Genomic DNA, 13,759 nt, shown 5'->3' with positions numbered 1-13,759 from the left:
CTGAAATAATAATTACCAGAAATCAGTATATTTTTCAGCTTGAGCTGTCAGCCTTTGATATACCTATGGAATGATGGGATCAAATAGTTTCTGTAATTACACTTCATAATTCTGATATAATATTAACTAAATCTCATAACAGTTTGCAACACTATAGAAAAATAATGGAAAACCTACCTTTAAAAATCCCATGCACATCTTGCTCAAAACGGAATAGGTTATTTAAAAACAGGGGAGTTAGTTAAATTAACTTAAGGCTTATTGTAATTAAGAACTTTACACAAAAGCATTTGCCAAGGCATCACCATGAGAGACAGAAATAGAAACAGCTGTGTAGTATCTTTTCTAACCTCCTACAAAAGAGGACAAGCTGTATCAGTTCTTTGAATACGGAGTCATGCCTGACAGGTTGCATCTACTCCAGGATTCAGGTTTGGGGCAAATATGCTCTGCTGAAGTGAATCCTCCAGTTGTCCCCACTTAATGTGGGTTTGGTTTGGTTTCCAGGGAGGCTTGGGTGAGTCTTAGCAATATCCTTTCTGGAGAGGTTACACTGGAAGTTGCTGTCCCGTTGTGTACCAAACGAACTCTGAACCTCAACGAGGACACAACCATCTGACCTGACAGCTGGTCCTATGGATGGCTTCATGCTATTTGTGTGCTGGGCTCCCCAGCCTGGGGAATTGGCTTATATCTCCTGGAAGGTAACACTCCTGAGCTGTAACCCAGTGAAGATGTCGGGTCCTCAGCACCACTTGCTTCTATATACTGCTTCTCCTGTATTGTTCCATGTTACTTGCTAATATAAATATAGCTTTAAATTTACACTAGTAGGTTGCCAATACATTTTGAAAGCGTCTAAACGAAGCCCAAAGTGGAAACTTCAGCCTTGTTGACTTTCAGTGGGATCCAGATGCTCTTCATACATTTTGTTATCTTCCTTCCCAAACAATTAAAAATTTACATACCTTTATTACGCCTCTGAATAGGAAAACTGTGGCAGAGGTAAGGAATATGTAAATAGACCTCTATTCGCATTAACATGCAGCCGCCATAAGATGAATCTCAGTAGCTAGTTAGCGGTGCAAAGCAACGTGCTCAGCAATATGCACCACGAAGTGAAAGGAGAATCTAAAAAAACATTTCACTTCAATGGGAATTTCGCCAGGACATAAGAATTAATGCTGAAATTAACAACCCTGATCTTAGGAGGAATGCCACAGAAATTTTAATAAGCAACGAGAGCATTCTGGGTTTCTGTCTCACCTGGGAGAGACACCAGTGCTGTAACAACAACCCATTGATCTTGAGGGGACCCAACTGAGGGACCCCATTGACCTCACCTAAATCTAGCTCACTTTGCCTGTAAAAGCTCAGAGGACACCAGGCCAGCTGGCTTGGGGAAACAGATGGGTGTATTTACATGTATATTGTATACTCTTCCAGACAAGATGCAAAGTTACAGAATATGTTACACATTTCAGATATATTCAGGGAAGAACAAAAACCAGATGGGCAGTAACCTGAACTTACTAGGGAAAAAAGGCAAAAATCCTTTGACTTAAATAAAACCAGGATTTAAATAAACTTCTTAGTGAGTTCTGCTCTTATTTAGGAAACACTCATTTGCCCAATCTTAAACACACTGGCTTTTCAAACAAAACTCCCTTTGACTTCTTTGGCATCATGATTTGGCCATACAGTTTTGCTAATTTGGGTGATTCCCACTTTAACTCACTGAGCTATTCCTTTGAACCTCACCTGTCTGTCTCTATTAGACATAATTGGCAACTATACAATAAACAGGATGCATAAAAGCTGATACTTGAATTCGGCAGTCCATAATTAGATTAAGCTACATCCTACTCTGAAAAAAAATTGATTATGTAGCAGCCTGCAATTTTCCTGAAATTTCTGTGTGGGCTGTACTACTTACCCTCAGTATATAAGATGCAGTAGCATCTGAGCATATAAAGCCTGCCTAGCTGCCTGGGAAGTGTTTTGCCTTTTCTTTTCCTTTTCCTTTTCCCCCTTCTCCTTCTTCTCTTTTCTCCTTTTACTTCCTCTTTTTTCTTTCTTTCACTTTCTCTTTCTAGTTCATCTTAAAGCCGTATTATTACAATGGCAGATTGACAGGAAGCAGACATAATTTCATACTGTAGTTATCATCGAAGGTAAAACATTTTGACTGTATATTGTCATGCTATTGTAATATGTTAAAGTATTAAGTAAATAAAAGTTTATAAAGTATCTTATATAAGCAAAATGTGAAAAAGACAGGCTGTGTACATTTTTAAATCTAAAAGTTATTATTGAAACTCTAAAAAACCACCATTGAAGCCACAGTGTTAAGTGGTGGGTTTTTATACCTCAAATAAAGAATGAGTCTATTTCTCATTTTGATCTTGCTACTTGACCACAGACTGTAGAATTTAGAAGCAGAGGTTAAAATAAAGAGAGGGAGTAAAATAGGTGGAGAAAAAGGGGAGGAGAAAGAGATTGAGCCTTTATGTTCATAACACCATCAGTCTGTGAATCTGCAGTATTTTCATTATTCCTGCTAAAGTTTTAGTCATATCTGACAAATGCATAACACTTAATCCCCTTTTTTTGGTCCATACATCAATACTCTCTTTAAATTTTGCTGATCTTTCCTAAATAATGTTTCTCAGCTTTGGGTTTTCTTATTCATTTCCAGAGTAAAACCACATCACAGGGCTGTGATCACCTCCCCTCTCAATTGCTGCAGCATCCTCTTCCCTTGACAAAAGCAGTCCCGCCCCAGTGAAGATCTCTCTCCAGGTCTGTCACGTTGACCATGCAGCCCCTTTCTTTGATTCCCTCCACATGCTTTCTCTTCTGTATATCAAATTTAAGCCGGTTGTCTTCACTTCCAAGGATTTTTATGGCCTATTCCCACTGCCATCTCTCATTGTGACAGACTGAACTACCACATAGGTGGAAAAACCACCAAGCAGCTGGCTCCAATTAACCACCTATCTTTTTAAGAGCTGGTGGGAGCAAGGGGAGATCTAAGTGCCCTATAATTAGACCCAGCTCATCCTGAGAAAGCCTCATATGGCAAAGAAGGATAGATATTGAAGGCATATCAAAGGGAAAACAGCTTAGGGAAAGGTGGAAGGACGAAAGGTAACATCTCAGTGAAGAGAAAAAAAAAATAAGGAACTGGAACTGAAAGTAATTGGGGACCCAACAATCCTGCAACTAAGTGCAGCAGAGACACAGATGAAAGTGCCTGAGAACTGTTTGCCGCAGCTCTCCTCCCATTACATGGCTGAGCCTGTGTTTGAATGGACTTGACCCGGGTGTGACACTTCTGGGGAAAGTACTGTACGTGGCTGATGGGCAATCTGTCCGAAAACCCACTGCTCATGTGCGGATCAATTGCAGTTATGTCCACTTTATGTAGTGGATGGGTACCTCCATGGGACCCAAAGTATGAACAAATCCTTTCCCAGGGATCACAAAATCTGAGCACCTGCTCTAAGTGCACACTGTTATCTTCCAGAGCAACTCGCGCAGGATGAAGTGGGGTCCTGATTGTCTGTGCCCAGGAGTACCTGCCTATAAATATCTGAAAACTTTCTTTTCTCTTGACTTGACAGCCTCTGTAGAGAAATTGTAAGTGTGCTTACAGACAATCCTTGATTGGGCTGTTTATCCTTCGAAGGCCACAAAAGCTTAGTTTAGTCAAACTATGTTAGCAAGTGTCTCTTTTAGTAGAATATAATAGTCATTTTGGATTTATGGCTTAACATCTTGCCCTTTCGCTCTTTGCAAGGATTCTCAAGGATGCCTGTAATCACAGATCTCTCTCTGTAAGTCCTTGTAATAAATCTTTCATCCCACTTGGTAGATGTTTCATTCTCTTGTACCTTGTGTTCAGTATTTAATTATCTTTTGTTGTTAAAGGACATGAATAAAGACAAAAGCAGAAAGCAGGACTCACTGCATCCTTCCGTTGTGAAAGTCTTTTCATACCAGGTTGACTAAAGTCATTCAAACTCTTCTACCATTTCTTGTATGTTTTTAGTACAGGGTGACATTAGCTATTTTGCTTTTGGACAAGGGGAAAGAGAATTGTTTGCATAAAGGCTTCTTTTCTGGGCTGGACTCAAAAGTTTAGTAAATTAATCTATGTTGCTTTCTACAAGGACGAATTTTTCAGTTGAACTTGGCGCTTGCACATTCTTTAGCTAGCCATTTTGAAGCCTTCTGACACTGCTGGGCTGCTGGGTCCCTCAGCTCCTCTGCTGTACTCCCAAACCTGAAATAAACTTTTATGATGCTCATTTTAGCAGTTGGAGGGACATCCTTTACTTTTCGCTTTCATGTGCAGGGTGGAGTTTCGGACCACACAGACCTTCCTTCCTTCCTTCCCTCCCTCCCTCCCTCCCTCCTTCCCTCCTTCCCTCCTTCCTTCCCTCTTTCCCTCCCTCCCTCCCTCCCTCCTTCCCTCCTTCCTTCCTTGAAATGCCTGAAAATCAGATAGATGATTTTAATCCATATCCCTGGTTGTGTGTTTTTAACCTTATACAGATGCTCTAAAGTCTCTGTTCAGCTGCGGATACTGTAGAGCACTTGGGTTTTGTGTGAAGTCCGAGCTGCTCAGCCTCCTTTGATTACTCTTCTAGCAAACAGTTTCCACAGTCCCTTCCCGCTGTTACACAAGTGTGTGTGGTTGTGTCAAACTAATTTTGATATATATGATTTTTCAGGACTGAGTCAGGTAGGGAAATTCAGATAAACAGAAGTTTTCCCAAACAATTTTCTTCAGCTAGTATTTAAAATGTTCTTAGAAATACTCTCTTTTTCCCTATTGAAAGACTTTAACCTTCAGTCTCATTTAAAAAAAATGTCATGTGTATTTCATGTAGAAAACTATCAATAGCCAGTACTATAAAAGTCACGTGTCTTTATTTTAAAACATTGCTTTAATTTCTAGAACTCTCTTACTATGAAAAGAAATGCCCTGTGTAAAAAATATAAGCCTGTTCATCTATCACTATCCCTAATATGCTATCAAGGATGCCTCTTTAACCTTAATTGTTCTTCACTGAAGCATTAAATTTCCTGTTCCCTTTTCTCGCACTGCTTCTGTCTTTGCTCGAAAACTGAGTTCCTTTTAACATTGAAATTGTCTGAAATGCAATTGTGAAGTGGATGATTATAAAGTTTGTAAGTGTGGATGGTAAGTCAATACATTTTGCCTGAGAGCAGTGTGCTCTGTTTTTAATTTTTCCAAATAGAATTTTTAGCAGCTTTTATCAAACATTGACAAACTGCTATATTTATTATTTATATAATGGCTTTAATGAATGAACCATATATCATACTTAATCATGATGTCAAAAAATGACAAGAACTGAAAAACTCATATATGGTGAATTATTTGACCTTTTGCAATTAGAGAAGGAAGCACAACACAGGTGTCTTCCTGTAGTTAGCAATAATACTCCTGAGAAAGTATCTACATTGCAAGTTACAATGTGTTTCTACTCAAAACCAGTTCAAGTAAAGTGGAAACACAACTTCACAGCACAGGCCTTATTCAAAGTATAGTTTGGTGTTTATAATCACTGGCATACCAAACGATGGGCCATATTGTGTTTGATGTTGGTACAGACAATATAATTGGCCTCTGTAGGGTTTAGCTAAAAGGAGACAGAAAAACTAAATGCACAGCTTAACACATTGCCTGTCAGGTTAGGGTGCTGATGATTATGTTTGTTAGGATCAAAGCAAAAACTATCAGAAAACAAAAGAGCAGAAATATCAATGACTGCTTAAAAAAGAGCAGCTATCAGTAATTAGTAGGGCTGTTTTCCTTTTCCCCTTTCTCAGCTCAGTTTTCTTACTCTTTTGTGCAGCCACCAAGAAGCTGCTAACTTCCCATTAGCCTCAAATGATCTTTCTTTTGAATGATGCTTACTTCATCATTCATGTGTTACGGCTAAGCTATCAAAACACGTCATTGCTTTTGGTAAGCAAGATGCCTATTTTTTACATTGGATATTAAAGTAAAAATAGTATTTTGGATATCTGACTGTACTTTGACTTACATTTTTTTTCAGAGATGCTACATGCCTCTGATCCCACCTTTTTTCTCTGAATGCGTCAGGTTTCAGGCTTGAGCTGTTGACTGTTTCAGGAAGGAGCCCTGCATCTCAAAGCGGGCACTTGTAGATTGTCCCAGGCTCCTTTCACCCTAAAAATGCTGCTGGCAGATGAGACAATGATTTTCATCTCCTTTTTGACCTACGAACCTGCAGCCCAAAGACAAGAGTCAACAAAATGGGAGAGAGGCAGTCCTGGTTGTTCCGTCTCTGTGCTCTGGTCTCGCTGGTGGAACACAGGGCAAAACAGCGGAGACTCGCGAAAAAAGTGCACCAAGTGTCCAGTCAATCCCTGCTGCTGCTGCTTGCAAGGCTTCCATATGAACACTATCGACTCAAAGTAGTGCAAAAGAAAGGAGTTTATTTCTCCTGTTTGCTTGGTAATAAAAGGCGTAAGTAGAATGTCAAACCTCCCCTTGCTCCTTCTGGAGTTGCAGAGACTTTAATCATTCCCAAACTCTCCCAGGACACTTCCACCACCCCCAACCCGGCTTCTTAAATGCCTTGGAAGCCTTGTCATGAGCAGTCTAGAAAATGGGGCATAGATTAGATTAAACGTTTCCATGTGGAGGGAACGTAGCTGTAAATTAGCGGACTCAAAGAAAGTAGTTAAATGCACATAAAAATAAAGTCCTCCCAAAACACAGGGCTGCTAATGACATGACATTTCGTTGTGTGTTCACAGACAGACTCTAACCAGTGTCAGTGGCGAAGGCAGGCATTTGGCTTTGCTGGAAAGTGTGAAGTACCTGCTTGTAGAAGATATCGGTTACCAAAGGGGAGCAGTTCTTTTCGATGCATAATTGCTGTTATCGATTTCAAAGCTTTGGGGTATTTAGTAGCTGACATTTTATATTAGACTTGCGTGTGACAGATGAGCTACTCTGTTTACATAACCTGCATGGTTTTAAAAAAATGATACTTAAGTGTTAGACTCATAGTGCTGCCCTAAAAAGACTGGTGGGTTTGTTTGTCTTTTTTTAGTTCACAAAGCAACACACATACACAAAATGACACTGAAAGGGTTTGCTTGAGCTAGGGACCAGGACAAATCCCTGAAGAATATCTAATGACTTAACAGGTTATGAATATAACTGGCAAGATACTGCTTTACAAAACATTTTTACTAGAAAACACTACTTCGTAGAACCAAATCAGCCACAAAGGGGATGGATTTTCATGTTTTTTAACAGCATATTAATATAAAAAAATAGAAGTTATTAGTGCTGCACATCCAACATTTACCAATAATAATGTCAGGATTTCTATAATTAAATTAAAAAATTAATTAAATTTTTGAAATTAAAACTGTAAATATATACATGCAGGCATAGAAAGGAAAAAAAAAACTGAGAGAGGGAAAAATCAAATTTTAAACAAAATATTAGATTATAGGAGATTCACCTAGAAAAATGTGAAGGTGCTTTCATCTGTTTCGTGAGCTGAAGTGACTCATTGAGGGGTCAGACAATTTTCTGACCCTGCAGACTGGCAAGCATGAGAACAGGAAGGCTCTCTTCTGGTAACAATGGTCTTTTAGGTCTTCTCAGTTATCTGCAGATACTTCACCCACATTCCTGCATGGAAAGCGAGAGCAGAAGCAGAAGAGGTGCCTTCGTGTGTGCTCTCGCTTCCTATATATCCCAGTCTGGAAAGCGGAATTTTGACCCATCGTATCCATTAACATGGGCATTTTTTTGTGTGCATGAGTAAGTATTATGAGCTGAGGCCTTCTGTGCTTAAACAAAAATGTGTGTATTAGACCTATGGAGGATATTCAGAGAGAAATTTTCAATTATGTGACAAATGCTGCTAGTACTCTTGTAACTTCTGGTCTTCTTGTCACTGTTGTCATTTCAGCAAGAAGGAACCTGACTGACGATACATTTTCAGGGCTCAGGGCAGGTCTAGCTCACCTCTGCTGGGAGGGAGAGGTTCACCTTCCCTCCCTGTCCCCAGCTGTGTGCCCGTATGTACCTGCGTGGGACCCTGAGCTGGTTCGGGCACTTGTTGGGTACCATCAGAGCAGATTCAACTCACCAACCTGGCAGAAAAGGTGGCTAAAAAAGGTAGTTTTCTGTTGTGTTAGTGGTTGTGATCGACTGATGAAACCTGAGGAGCACAATTGAAGGGGACCTGTTGGAAAGCGGGTCTGGGAAAGGCAGGCAAGGGAGAAGGGAGTGAGGTCGTCTCTTGTGGCAGGAGGGTACCCTTAGATGGGGTCAACTGCACCTGAAACAATCCCCTGGCGAGTCCATGAGATGGCTAAACTGATGTGGCAGTTTGAAGCCAGGGACAGAAATTGCCTCACTCCCTGACCTCTGCTATTACTTGGTCCTGCTATATTTTTTTTGGTCAGTTCTGATGCTCACCTGACCCTTGGAGGCTGCTTCAGCTTATTCGCTAGCAGAAAGCTCTTTAGGTTCTTTCTGTATGCTGGAATACTTTCTGGCTGTTGTAGTGAGTTGGATGGGCTCAGTGAGGGTTTGGGTGAGTGCTGTAGTCAGTGAAGGAATGAGAGGGACAGTCGGCTGTCTCATGGTACTTCATCACGTAACCGGAAAGCCAGTGATTGTGAATCTAGCAAAGTGAGGTGGGAAATGGAAGGACAACTAACAAATCTAATCAGTTTTATGATATGGGAGGTGATTGTCATGGGTGTGTGTGATTTTTGGGGCCACTTTTCACTTCATGTTCTCTCTTAGTGATTATAGTTCTTCGTTTTGTATTTCCAGTCTTATGCAGCAGGCAAGGTGTTACGTCTTACTATCTTTTGCACAGCTAAGGGTACATTAATTTTCAACTACCTGATAATAATAATAACATCGTAAAATTTGGCAGAGATTTTTTGCCTTATTCATTGCTTGAGTATGATTTGACAACTTCTGAAGTGGGAGTCGAGTACTGGTGGGGCTGATAAATCCTAGGACAACAGCAGAGAACCAAAGAAAATTCACAAGCAGCCTGTAACAAACTCAAAACGAGAGTATGTAAAATCAACTGGCATATTCAGATTCATTTCTATGGCGTTTATCTCTAAGATGGGAGTCAATTTGCTATGCTGAATTTGGAGGAGTGTGTGTGTGCTAAAGAGGTTCAGGCCTGCTCCATCTTAGTTTGGCAGCAGGAGGTGGATTGAAATTCTGCTCTCCCTGCATGGGAAGCCAGTCCATCCCAAGTGAGATGGAGGGGATCTACCTCTAGAGCTCTTTCAAAAACTTTACCCCACTCTTCTGATGGTACTAGAAACTGATGCATTTAGAAAAAACTGGTTTACAAAGGCTTAAGTGGTAGGGGAAAGCAAATGTTAGGACTGGAACATATTGTGTTTAAATCCGTATAGATTTCTTCTGAGAAATGAATATTTCTATGGCACTCTTCCTCCTGATTTGTTTCCAGATTTTTTGTACACTTAACAAAGGAACTAATAAATAATTATTATGAAGTTTCAGAGACATAACAGGCTTTTCAGAAGCTCACATGGGTATGACATCTACACTGAAATAGAGACTTCACACCTTCTTTTCCCCTCACCCTTTGCAAAGTAGAATTATTTTAATACAGGAATTTAAGGAAAACCCTTAAGTGACTGGAAAAATCATAGAAGGACACTGTTGGTTAGAACATTCTGCAATTAACAACCAGACTTGGTACAGGGCTAAACACTGGTGATGGCACTTCCACTGGTGTAATTTCCACTAACTGGGTTTTTCATATAAACATAAATCCAAATAAAATTCCTCTTCATGTCTGACATTGCCTTCTTGTATATGCTTAGCTTGTGCTTATTTTCTTAGGAACAGAGGGAAGATTGCTATAATGTTTTTTTCTTGTATTTCCAATGCAAGTGCAGGCCAGGTTCAGTTCTGCTGCTTTTTCCAGGACTGCTGGGTATACAAGGAAATGTTTTAAAATGCACCAAGTCCACTTACAGCCTTAAGGTCTACTGACGTTTGATGGCTGTGTCTGTGTTTCAGGTGGGTGCACTTAATGATGTACAGCACTATCCTATCTCCTGGATAGTCTGGTGTCAGGGACCTCTTGGAGTACAGCTTGACTCTTCTCCAAGAAAATGCAGGGAATGGGAGCAGAGAGAGTGGGCAGTGGGAGAATAGTGTGTTACCACGTCTCAGTACAACGGGCAAATGAGATATAGCCACAGTGCAGATTCAGAACCAGTACATTGTATATGCATGGTGTCCTTATTTATGTTTCTTTGAGGGTCTGCTATTAATCCTAAAGTCCCCTGTTTTCTGATATTCCTATAAACTTTAGAGTGAAGTAGAAGCTGCAATTCTGAGTTCCATCTAGGGTGATGAGAGCAGGAGAAAATGTGCTGTGACTGTAGAGATTTTTTTTGTTGTTCGCTCTCAGCTATTAACCGATCAGCTCAGAACCATGCCCTTGCGCAGAGCGATGGCATTGACAGCAAGCTATTAGCTCTCAGCACCTTGGGCACAAGGGGAAGGAGAGAAAAATATAAAAAAGCATTTTCAACAGACCAGGAGATAACAGGCAATCAGACCTGCTATGTGCATACAGATTTTCACTGGAAATCCTGTGTTTCACTTGACTTGTCTGTGTAGGGCATGCACAAACATGAAGCAAATGTCCTGATAAAAAGGTTGAGAAAGTTATATATGACATCTTGGTAAAAAGTAATGGAAAGATAACACTTGAAAAAAGATTTAATTGAGGTTTCACATTATGATTTCTCTGATGGCAAGCCTTGTTTAAGAAGGTCCTAGTCCCTTCTGTTTGCAGCTGCTTTCCCCTCTTCTGTCCCTCGTAAATCACTGTCTCCTTTGTTGTGCCAATGCAACTGTTTATACATTTTTTCTCTGGAAAGTATGAGTCATATTATCTAGAACTCATACCCTTTACTGTTTTTAATCCTGAATCCTTTTTCACCATCTGGTTTACAGCAAACCCCCACAACGAAGTGAATCCCCTGAGGACGGATTTGGTTGCTTGTTATTGCTCAACCTAACTAAACCTTCTGTTAAACCTAACTAAACCTTCTGTTAAACCTAACTAAACCTTCTGTTAAACTAATGAACCTGTTGGTTTGTTTCCACTTTTGCACTTGTGGGGACCAAATAACTGTTTATGGGAGCCGAACCAGCAAGAAAAATAACACTCCCAACAACCATCTCAAAGCACGTCCTTCCCTGTTGGTATGGGATCCTCGTGTGGCTCGTGGCAGGGTCAGTGTAGGTGCGAGGGAAGAGGCAGAGGCCAGTGGGTGGGCTGGGAGGAGATGTCCATCCCCTTGTGCTTGATCAGCTTAGCTATAATGTGAGGCAGTTCCTGTAGGGAGCCGTCGTGTGTGGCAGGTTGGTGTGAACTACTTTGAGACGGGTAAGTCAAGGAGCGGATGGGCAAAGTTTGCTGCTGGAAAAGAGTACTGTGAGGTACGCCTTTGGCGTAAACTCCAAGCGGGGTACTGTTGTGGCAATCACACACCATTCACATGTTTCTGTTGGGTAAAGGTAGTCCCTGGCTGATTTCTTCATGTGCAGCAGCCGAATGTCCCTGATAGGGATTCGGGAAAAAGTCTTCTTTATTAGATCCTTATTTATGTCTGTATTTGGAAGGGATTTTTTTTTTCCCTTTCATCATGTCAAAAGCCGTACTAACAGCAATCAGTATTATATTGCTCCCTAAGAGCCTGATTTTGCTACCGTAATTTACACAAATAATTTTAACTTGTTTAACAAGTCCCAGTGGGAATATCTTCTTAGGAACTACATGGGCAGATAAGTAGCACATTCAGGGATTATGTTCTGAACTCAATGGAAAACTACCCCTTTTTGGGCACTTTCCTTCTTGTGAGGTCATGGGGCACATTTTCCTGGCATATATTAGCGAGTACAAATCTCTGATTGACTTTACATTTCTAATGCAGTTCAGTAGTAAATACTTTTGTGTTAAAAATATCATGTCATGCAAGTTGTTGTGACGGTTGCCAAGCTTTTTTTTATTTATTTATTTTATTTTCCATAGTGTAAAGAAGAAAACAGAAATGGTTTACACAGTTAATTTTCATATGGTTGACTTTGTTATCTGACATGTAAGGTAGAGTTAATATTTATTCTAAGCAGATGGAGGAGATAAAAACAGGTGAAATTTTTTTAGATGCTCATCAACTGTAGCTGTTTTAAAGAAGTAGGCATAGTTGGAACCCATGTAGTTTTACTTTCAGTGGTTTTACCCTGGAAGACTTTTAGTTGCTTGGATTAGCACCACAGAGCTAATTGACTAGTTCTGTCATGTTACTGTCAAGAGTGTTTATGTTTAATTTCTTAAAACAAAGATATTTTTTTGAGTTTTACTATTTTGGATTGGCCATTACTAAACAGAGCCTTGTTCTGAAGGTTGCCACATGAATTCAAGTGTTCTTGCCAGGGAAACACAGAATCTGTTCAGTTATTGTTCCCATATTTCCACTAATTAGAAGTGTGCTCAGTTTGTCTTTCTGCATGTGTGATCAGCTGAGCAATGTCCCCCAGGCCTTGCTGAAAATTCCAGACAAACAACATTAATAATATATATATATATGCATTTACAAACAATACATACATCAATTAGTTTTCTTTGTTTTTATTAGCGTGTCAATGGGTATGGAGTAGACAATCCTTCACGCTCCCTTCCAGCTCTTCCTATTATACCAGCATTTGTAATTAAATAGGGCTCTGTTGCCCAGTGGTCTGGCTGTCGCTAACTTTCTCATTCCTTTTAAGCAATGTCTGTTATGAACTGTGGAAGGTATTTTTGCTAAAAATCTGTATCGTTTTTGTAGCTATCAGGGGAGTTAAGGTGAAACACAGTCTAGCTCTGAAAACAAGTCAGGTGTCCTTTTCGTGTTTCTCACATAGCCAGACCCGTGTCATTTGGAAAATACCACAGATCTGTTAACTGTCTTTGCTAATCACCTCTCTCTTCCCTCATGATGGTGCTTAAATAGAGAGGGCTTCTTATGGGCCTATTCTTTCAGCATAGAAACAAATGTACAAGGTGACCTATCTTTCTACTATTCTGTAGATAAGGTACTCTTAAAACAGAGGCATTATCCAAATTGGACTCCTTGATTTTTGCACGCAAAGGGACCTGACTTATTACACTGCATCACAAAATATATTCTCCAGCATTTGATTTTACTGTACTCCAGAGCCCCCTTTTGTTTTGGAGAATAATGTTGTAAAGGAAAGACGGCTTTGTCATAAGGAGAATTACTTCATGTCAAACTCCAAACTGAATAGTTTAAATTTCCCAGTTTTGTAAGTGTGTTGTTTTCAATTCCCAGCTATCCAACTTTTCTGGACATCCCTTTTACTTTCTTTATATTTGTAAATCAAATGAGAATCACAGTTGAAACCTCATACACTGTGGTTTCCCTTCCCACTCTACCAAAGGTGTTACTTTTATTTATTTTTAGGACACATAAAAACATTTTGTCATTCTTTTAAGAATCTTTTAAGATGTAGCTAATCTAGGTAAGCTGTCATTTAATGAATTTATTTATTTACATTCTGACCTTAACTGTAATGCTTGAAATCATTTTACAGAGAAAAACTAGCATATATACATAACTGCGAAATAATGGAGTAAATATAAAGCCT

This window comes from Larus michahellis, chromosome 1 (assembly GCF_964199755.1).
Source record: "Larus michahellis chromosome 1, bLarMic1.1, whole genome shotgun sequence".
Lineage (NCBI taxonomy): Eukaryota > Metazoa > Chordata > Aves > Charadriiformes > Laridae > Larus > Larus michahellis.
The sequence above is the reverse complement of the archived record's forward strand: the minus strand, read 5'-3'. Positions refer to the sequence as shown.